The sequence below is a fragment of the Terrapene carolina genome, unplaced genomic scaffold (genome assembly GCF_002925995.2).
Source record: "Terrapene carolina triunguis isolate 2854851 unplaced genomic scaffold, T_m_triunguis-2.0 Scaffold231, whole genome shotgun sequence".
Taxonomy (NCBI): Eukaryota; Metazoa; Chordata; order Testudines; family Emydidae; genus Terrapene; species Terrapene triunguis.
This window is the reverse complement of record NW_020664582.1, coordinates 8,538,421-8,545,989: the sequence shown is the minus strand read 5'-3', so window position 1 is coordinate 8,545,989 and position 7,569 is coordinate 8,538,421.

The following is a 7,569-nucleotide window of genomic DNA, read 5'->3' as shown; positions in this document are numbered from 1 at the left end:
AGTGAATTCATTCTTAGCACTAATCGGCATAGCAGCCACCCAGACTTGGATGGAAATAGAACAGAGACGAGAACAGCAGTTTTGGCAAGCATGAGAGTAGCTAATCCTGTCTCAAAGTGTACTGGAAGCAGCAGTTTCCCTAGGACACAAGGAACAGTTGCAGAATCGTCTCCTGGGAGAGGATGTGCCAAACCAATTGTCTTGCAAGCAGTGCCATGATTCAGAACGGGGTGGGGGGGGGAGGAATTGTCATCATGTATATGTTTGATTTCTCCCCCCCCACCCGCCCCCCAAAATGTCACCAAAAAAGAAACATCTGGTTTCTAAACAGATATAGCACAAGTTACGGCATGTAGACAGGCCCTCATGGGAGAGCACATTAATGTAGGCAAGGAACCACTAATCAACCCTTTGTCAATGAAGCCAAACAAAACAGTGCCTTATATTAACCCTGCAGACTGGACACAGGAGGCTGATGTTAAGTGGTTGTTAGAATCTGGATGGAGACACAGCTACCATCTGACAGTGTTCCTCGCCTGACTCCCATCCTGAAGCACACCAGCAAGTTGCTGTTGTTTTAAGGACTGTTTGTTTCCAAAAGTTTCAGGTTTTAGATGTAGGAAATTAACTGCATAAGAACGCCCATACCGAGTTAAACCAATGATCCATCTAGCCCAGTGTCCTCCTGTCTCTGACAGTGGCCAGTGCCAGATGCTTCAGAGGGAATGAACAGAACAGGGCAACTTTGAGAGATCCATCTCCTGTCATCAAGCCCCAGCTTCTGGGAGTTGGAGGTTTTGGGACACCTGGAGTGTGGGGTTGCGTCCCTGACTATCTTGGCCAATAACCCCCTTAACTTACCTAAAACAGCACAACGCTGTCCCTTCCTGAGGTTCCCAAGCACCAATCTGCTCCCTTGAAAGCAAGAGAAGTCAACATTTCCTGCATTCTCCAGGGCAGGGGACTCTGGCAAACGAGCCCCTGGCCACTTATTCACCCAGCTAGTTCACCCTTCCCTGCAGTTAATTCCAGTTTGGCTTGCAAAGGATCACAAACATACGTCCAGATTTTCAAAACTGCTCAGAGTGCGGGGCACTTAGCTCTTCTGAAAATCCAGACCCAACCGGCGTGCCCGTCTAACGCGGTCCTGGAGCTCTTTTGAAAATCTGGGTCCGTAACACAATCTGCCTGCTGCATTATGCATGGGATTCCTACTGCTGCTGAGAGAAGTTCAGGGAGCTCTGTGTGAGGACAGGACACACCTCAGGATCAGGCCTTTCCGAAGTGGATACTTCCAACCCACAAGAGAGGACGGAAGGTAATAGTGTTTAAACTGGATTACTGCATCCAGCTCCTGTCCTCAGTGTGTGAATCAGCAGGAGCAGAAAGAGAAGAGACCCAAGGGAGCGTGAGGCAATGAAGCACTTCAAGTAGTATTTGTCAGAGCTTTGTTTTCAAGAAGCGTCAGACACCGAAAGGGACGGCTGAGGCCGGGAGGAGGCTGTGTGTAAAGCGAATGATATAACATTAATCTGGCCTTAAGCACACACTGTCATTCTGACTTCATCACATTTTATGAACTTGCAAAACAGCTCTTTGAAATAACTGATGTTTTCTCCATTGACCCGAGTAAAACTCCCTCTAGGCCTGTGAGTCTGGAAAACTTGCCTGCTTGTCATATTATCTCCCCTTTCATTTGGGTACAGGAGCAGAACAGGGTATTTTATGTCTTGTTTTGGAAATGTACATCAACGAATCCCGAGGTCTAGGGTTCTATGCACAGGACTAGGGGCTTGGAATGCGTGAGTTATAACACCGGCTTTGACACAGACTTGCAGGTCACCTCACCTCTCTGTGCTTCCGTTTCCTCGTCTGTAAAATGGGGATAATGACACTTCCCTAATTCACAGCAGAATTCTGAGACTAGTAATGTGCTGCTAAGGTTTTAACAAGGGGCTCCCACAAATATTTTCTACCTCCCGGAGGGCCTGAAACCTGAACTGCTGGCCTGGTCCTTTAGACAGGCATTTTAATAGCACTGAACAATGTTATCGGTATTCGCGTAATAGATTTTTTAAAGGCAGAAGGACGTCATCTAGCTTGACCTTCTGCATCGCACAGAATTTCCCCAAGTGATTCCTACAGCAAGTCCATAACTTCTGTGTGAGCTATAGCAGATCTTTTAGAAAGAGATCCAGTCTTGATTTAAAAAGTTCACGGAATGGAGAATCCAGCATCTCTCTAGAAAAGTGCTTCCAATGGTTAACTACCCTCACTGTAAAAAATATGTGCCTGCCTTCTTTCTAGTCCAAAGTCAAGTCTCCACCTCCAGACATTGGATCTTGTTATGTCTTTGCCCGCTAGACTAAAGAGCCATCTGTGACAGACTGACACTCTCCTGAATGAACTTTCTTGAATTGTTAAGTTAAACCTTATTGAATTAGTTTAGTACCTTGGGGTCCATTGTGTTCAAAATGCAGTGGTGTATGTGTGATTGTGGCAGTGTATGTACCTTCTCTAGAGGCAGGGGGTGCTAATGTACTTCCTCCGTTATCAGCCCTTGGAAGCCACCCCCGGGAGAGGTGCACATTTCCTAGCTCAAACTGGATTCTCCAGGAACCAACAGACAAGGATTTTTGGATAAACAGCCTAGTTTTAAAAAGGCTCAGCCCCTTCCTCCTGATCCGGAAAATGGGCAGGACCCCTGGTCCATGGAGGGGCCCCAGTGCTCAGGGACTGGGCCTACAGAGGCCCCATAAAACTATGAGCTGTTCTGAGCTGAAGTTGTGTTGAACTTAAAACCAGAAGGAAACCCCTAGAATGGGGTGTTGAAGGACTGCTCCTGCCAGAACTTGTGTTAGGGCTGGGCTGACCTCGGGTAAGCTTACGAATGTGCACGTAGGTTTTTATTGCTTTTAATGTTTCCTCTTTCCTGCTTTTACCTTAGGAATAAAGCATGGGACGTGCTTTGTGGGTAACTTGTACCTGTAGCAATTACACCTGTTAACCATCTCTAAAGAGAAAGCCAGCAGGAGCAGGTGTCCTTGCGCACAGCCTGTCTGTGCTGGGAATAACACAGTGAAAGCAGGGAACTGTGCAGCCTGGAAATACCCCGGTCAGGAGGACGTGAGACACGAGTCTCCTCTCCACCCAAGAAAGGCTGCAGCTGGAGGCCTGAGAGATGGACCACTGAGGGGAAATACAGGCACAGTTGCCCTGAATTGTCACCATCAGCTGTCAGAATTCTCTTCCCCGCCCCTCCCCGTCGCTGCTTGTCAATAGCAATAACTCACAATTGTTTCAGTGTGCCCCAGAACCCTCCGCGCACAGCAAGTGCACTTTTTCTACCAGCCTGGGCCCCAATCCCATCCCGTGTTACTGCTCAGTAAAACGGCACGAGCCACGCTCCGTTCTTATCCAGCACGCGGTGGGAAAACCCAGCACTTGACCGAACAGCTCCAGCACGGAAGGTTCTTGGAGTTTATCACTTGGACGTTGATTTTGGCAGTTGCTCACCCTTGCTCGTGGGAGCTGCTTTGCGATCCCACGGTCGCCTGTTAATACCAGCAGTGATGTTGTAATGAACCTGCTGGACTTTCTGCAGTAGCCCTGTTCCCTCTTTGCCTAGAGCAGTGGTTCTCAAACTAGGGCCGCCGCTTGTTCAGGGAAAGCCCCTGGCGGGCCAGGCCAGTTTGTTTACCTGCCGCGTCCGCAGGTTCGGCCAATTGCAGCTCCCAGTGGCCGCGGTTCGCCGCTCCAGGCCAATGGGAGCTGCAGGAAGCGGCGCAGGCCGAGGGACGTAATGGCTGCCGCTTCCCGCAGCCCCCATTGGCCTGGAGCAGCAAACCACGGCCACTGGGAGCTGCGATTGGCCGAACCTGCGGACGCGGCAGGTAAACAAACTGGCCTGGCCCGCCAGGGGCTTTCCCTGAACAAGCAGCAGCCCTAGTTTGAGAACCACTGGCCTAGAGTACCAAATAGAAACCAGGAAACCAAAGGACCCAGTTGCCTGTCATTCTCTTGGCCCCACTCTATGCCGCAAAGGGGATTACTTGCATCCAGGGCCGGCTCTACTGTTTTTGCTGCTCCAAGCAGCGCGCCAAATTGCTGCCGCAGATGGCGGGGGCAGTCCGTGCGCCGTTAGGGCGGCATGTGCGTTTCCGTGGCGGCGGCTGCCGCCGAATTGCCGCTGCCGCGGAAACGCACATGCCGCCCTAACGGCGCACAGACTGCCCCCCCCCGTCCACGGTGGCAATTCGGCGTGCTGCTTGGGGGCAAAAACACACAGACTGCCACCCCTTGCGGATTGCCGCCCCAAGCACCTGCTTGGAAGGCTGCTGCCTGGAGCCGGCCCTGCTTGCATCACATAGTCTCCAGTAATACTTGTACTGCAGTGCAATTAACCTTGCACTCCTTGCAGTGCTGCACAAGGGCTTGCAAGATCAAGGCCTTTCTGGCCCACAGGAGATCTCTGCCTGATGCTGGCAAGTTCCCAGAAAACAGCGCTGCTATGAATGAAGTCCTGATGATGTCGATTTCAGTAACGGGACACAATTGGAACCAAGTAGCCCAAATGTGGTAGCAGGGCACAGCAAGTCAACACCCCTGGCTTCCCATCGGTACAGTCCCCACTCTCTCAACCCCCTCCCTCCCACAAATCTGTACCCATTGGTCCCTCATCAAGGAAAACACTGCCCCATAATAAAGAAAGAGAGTCTTATTTGTGATTTAAAAGCTGGCCCATCATATGTTTCTCCCAGATACCAATCTGCACAGTCAGCCACAACCAATAAGTAATTGAAACCATACGTGTTCCAGAAGATTTTTTTTCCCCTTTCCCATGCTCCATATTTACGGCTTTGCTAACATTTATCGTATATGCAGCTAGGGCAAAGAGAGGGCTGAAACAATGACAAAGAACTCCTAGCATCTCTGGAGAAAAAGCAGACATTTTCAGGTAGGGTTGTTATTTATTCCTTCCTTTCTCTTCACCCAGGTGTAGTTTGCATGCATGTAGCTCATCTCAGTGCCAAGTTTCAAAAAGCTTTAGAAAATGTGACTTAATTCTCCTATGCAGTCTAGTTGAAGCTGTAAGATCTCTAGCATAGCCGCAGCCTAAGGTATAGGAAGGGAGTTGAAGAGTATGTCTACAGTGCAGCCGGAGATAGGATTTCCAGCTTGGGGAGACATGCGCACACACTGGCTTGGATCAAGCTAACACGCTGAAAACAGCAGGGTAGCCGCCGCGGCATAGACTAGCTGCCCAAGTACAGTACAGCTGGCCCTTAGGTAAGCACTCGGGCAGCTAGCGCCCCGTGCCACTATGGCTACATTGCTAGCTTTAGCATGCTGCCTCAGTCCAAGTTAGCGTGTGTGTGTCTGCAAACGACACCTGCAACGTGGATGTAATGTAAGTGACGTATCCAAGTCTATCCAGTGACAGGAATGGGGAATCGAACCTAGGAGTTAGGGAGTCCCGTCCCTCGCTCTAACCATTAGACAGCACATAATGTTGATGGGTCACTTCCTTTAATACCCTACTCAGCATTTTCTTGGGCAAAACTTCACTGGGTCAGACCCTGAGGGACTGAATCCTTGTGACTCCCAGTGAAATCAATAGGCTGGGTCTTATGACCCCTGAGCTTTGGGGAAGTTTGGATCTGGCTCTGAACTCTGCAGCTCAATCCCTCTCGCTGAATGCAGAGAGGAACAGGGGAGGCTCCAGGAAGTCATGACCGCTTCTGGATTTTTTTTTTCTTTATCTCAGCGCCTTTGTGACTTAATAGTGTGAGAGGTTCCCAGATAATGAGGCCTGAAAACAAGGCAGTGAGACTTCAAAGATACCGTGGGAATGTAATGGTGTGAGAAACTAGGGCCAGCACCCAGGCCAACAACCAAAACGTAACAGACTGGCTCAGCGGCAGCAGATCATCTGCGCTCACCCCAGTGTACAGTTCTTATTAACAACCACTCACGTGAGATGTTTCTGCACTTTTAGTGAATGTGCCAGATTCTGGAGAGTGAGGTTAGCAGGCATGGAAGGGGCTGCTCCATTTCTGAAAGTGTGAGCATTGCACGCACACAAACCAACGTGCATAGTTGTGTGAGGGGGAGGCTCTGCCCTCCAGTTTTGAAACGAAGCCTACACCGGAGCTGGAAGGTGCTAGCCCTGGCATGTCTCCTCAAGATGGAAGTTACGTCTTCCTCCTCTAGTGTAGACATAACCTGAGCCACGAAGCCGTGTGAGCTTGTGCCTAGTATAGGGAGAAGACAGAGAGCTTCAGATTCCCACTCTTTCAACCTACAGTTAAGATACACAGGGTGAAATTCAGCCCCGTGCTGTAGAACAGTCGTCTCCAAAGTGGGGTGCGCAAGAGGAACCTTGGGGGTGCGCGGCAGGAGAAGCACTTTTTTTTGGCACTTCGGCTATGACAGGGTTAAAAAAAGAACTAGATAAGTTTATGGAGGATAGGTCCATCAATGGCTAATAGCCAGGATAAACAGGGATGGTGTCCCTGTCCTCTGTTTGCCAGAAGCTGGGAATGGGCGACAGGGGATGGATCACTTGATTATTCCCTGTTCTGTTCATTCCCTCTGGGGCACCTGGCATTGGCCACTGTCGGAAGACAGAATACTGGGCTAGACGGACTTTGGGTCTGACCCAGTATGGCCATTCTTGTGTTTGCTGTTTTGGTAGAACAGTCATGTGGTAGAGGCGAAATAAAGTCACTTGAAAGTGCAAATTGCCCCAGGAAGACACCTGTCATTCTCATTATCCCTAGATGGTCAATAAATGGCTTTGTCTAGTCTTGGCATTTCTCTGAAGGGGTAAATCATTGGACACAGTAGGAACCACAGGCCTGAGCATGTCTGTAAAGGTCCGCAGGGCTGCTGTGACCTATGCAGGGTAATAAAGAGGCCTATGGGAATGACTTGCATCAGCCAGGTGACAGACTAGATGACCTAATAGATCATCTCCCTCCCTAATTTTCACAATACTTGTTTCCTCTGATGATCCTTAGCCTGGAAAGAAAAATAATTTCACTACATTAAGCAAGGTTTGTTGATATTTGCCAGTCCTAGTCAATGGGGAAAAAAACTGGGCCCAATCCTACTCCCATTTAAAGTGAAGGCAAAACTTCCACTGAATTCAATGGGGGGCAGGATTGGGCTCTTGTATAAGTTTTATGATCTAGTGGTAAAAGAGATGACCAACAGAATTCCAGTTACACAAAATCTCAGGCGACAGCTGGGGGAGAGGGTTTTACAGAAATGAGAAATAACCTGTAGTCCATCAGCATTCAGAAGAGTGTTAACACACCTTGTACTGAAAGTGCAAGCGTCCATTAGTGTAATTAACATCCTGCTGCCTATGAAATCTAAAAAATGTAATCTTGACATTAAGTTCTGACAGTGCCAGATGATCCAGTGGAGAATCATTGTCAGGCAAGGGAACACAAAGGCGTTTTGAAACAGGGGGGCTAGAACAATGTTTATAGTGGGGGTGCTGAGAGCCACTGAACCAAACGGTAAAGCCTGTATATAATGGAAACCACTTCAAGTCAGGGG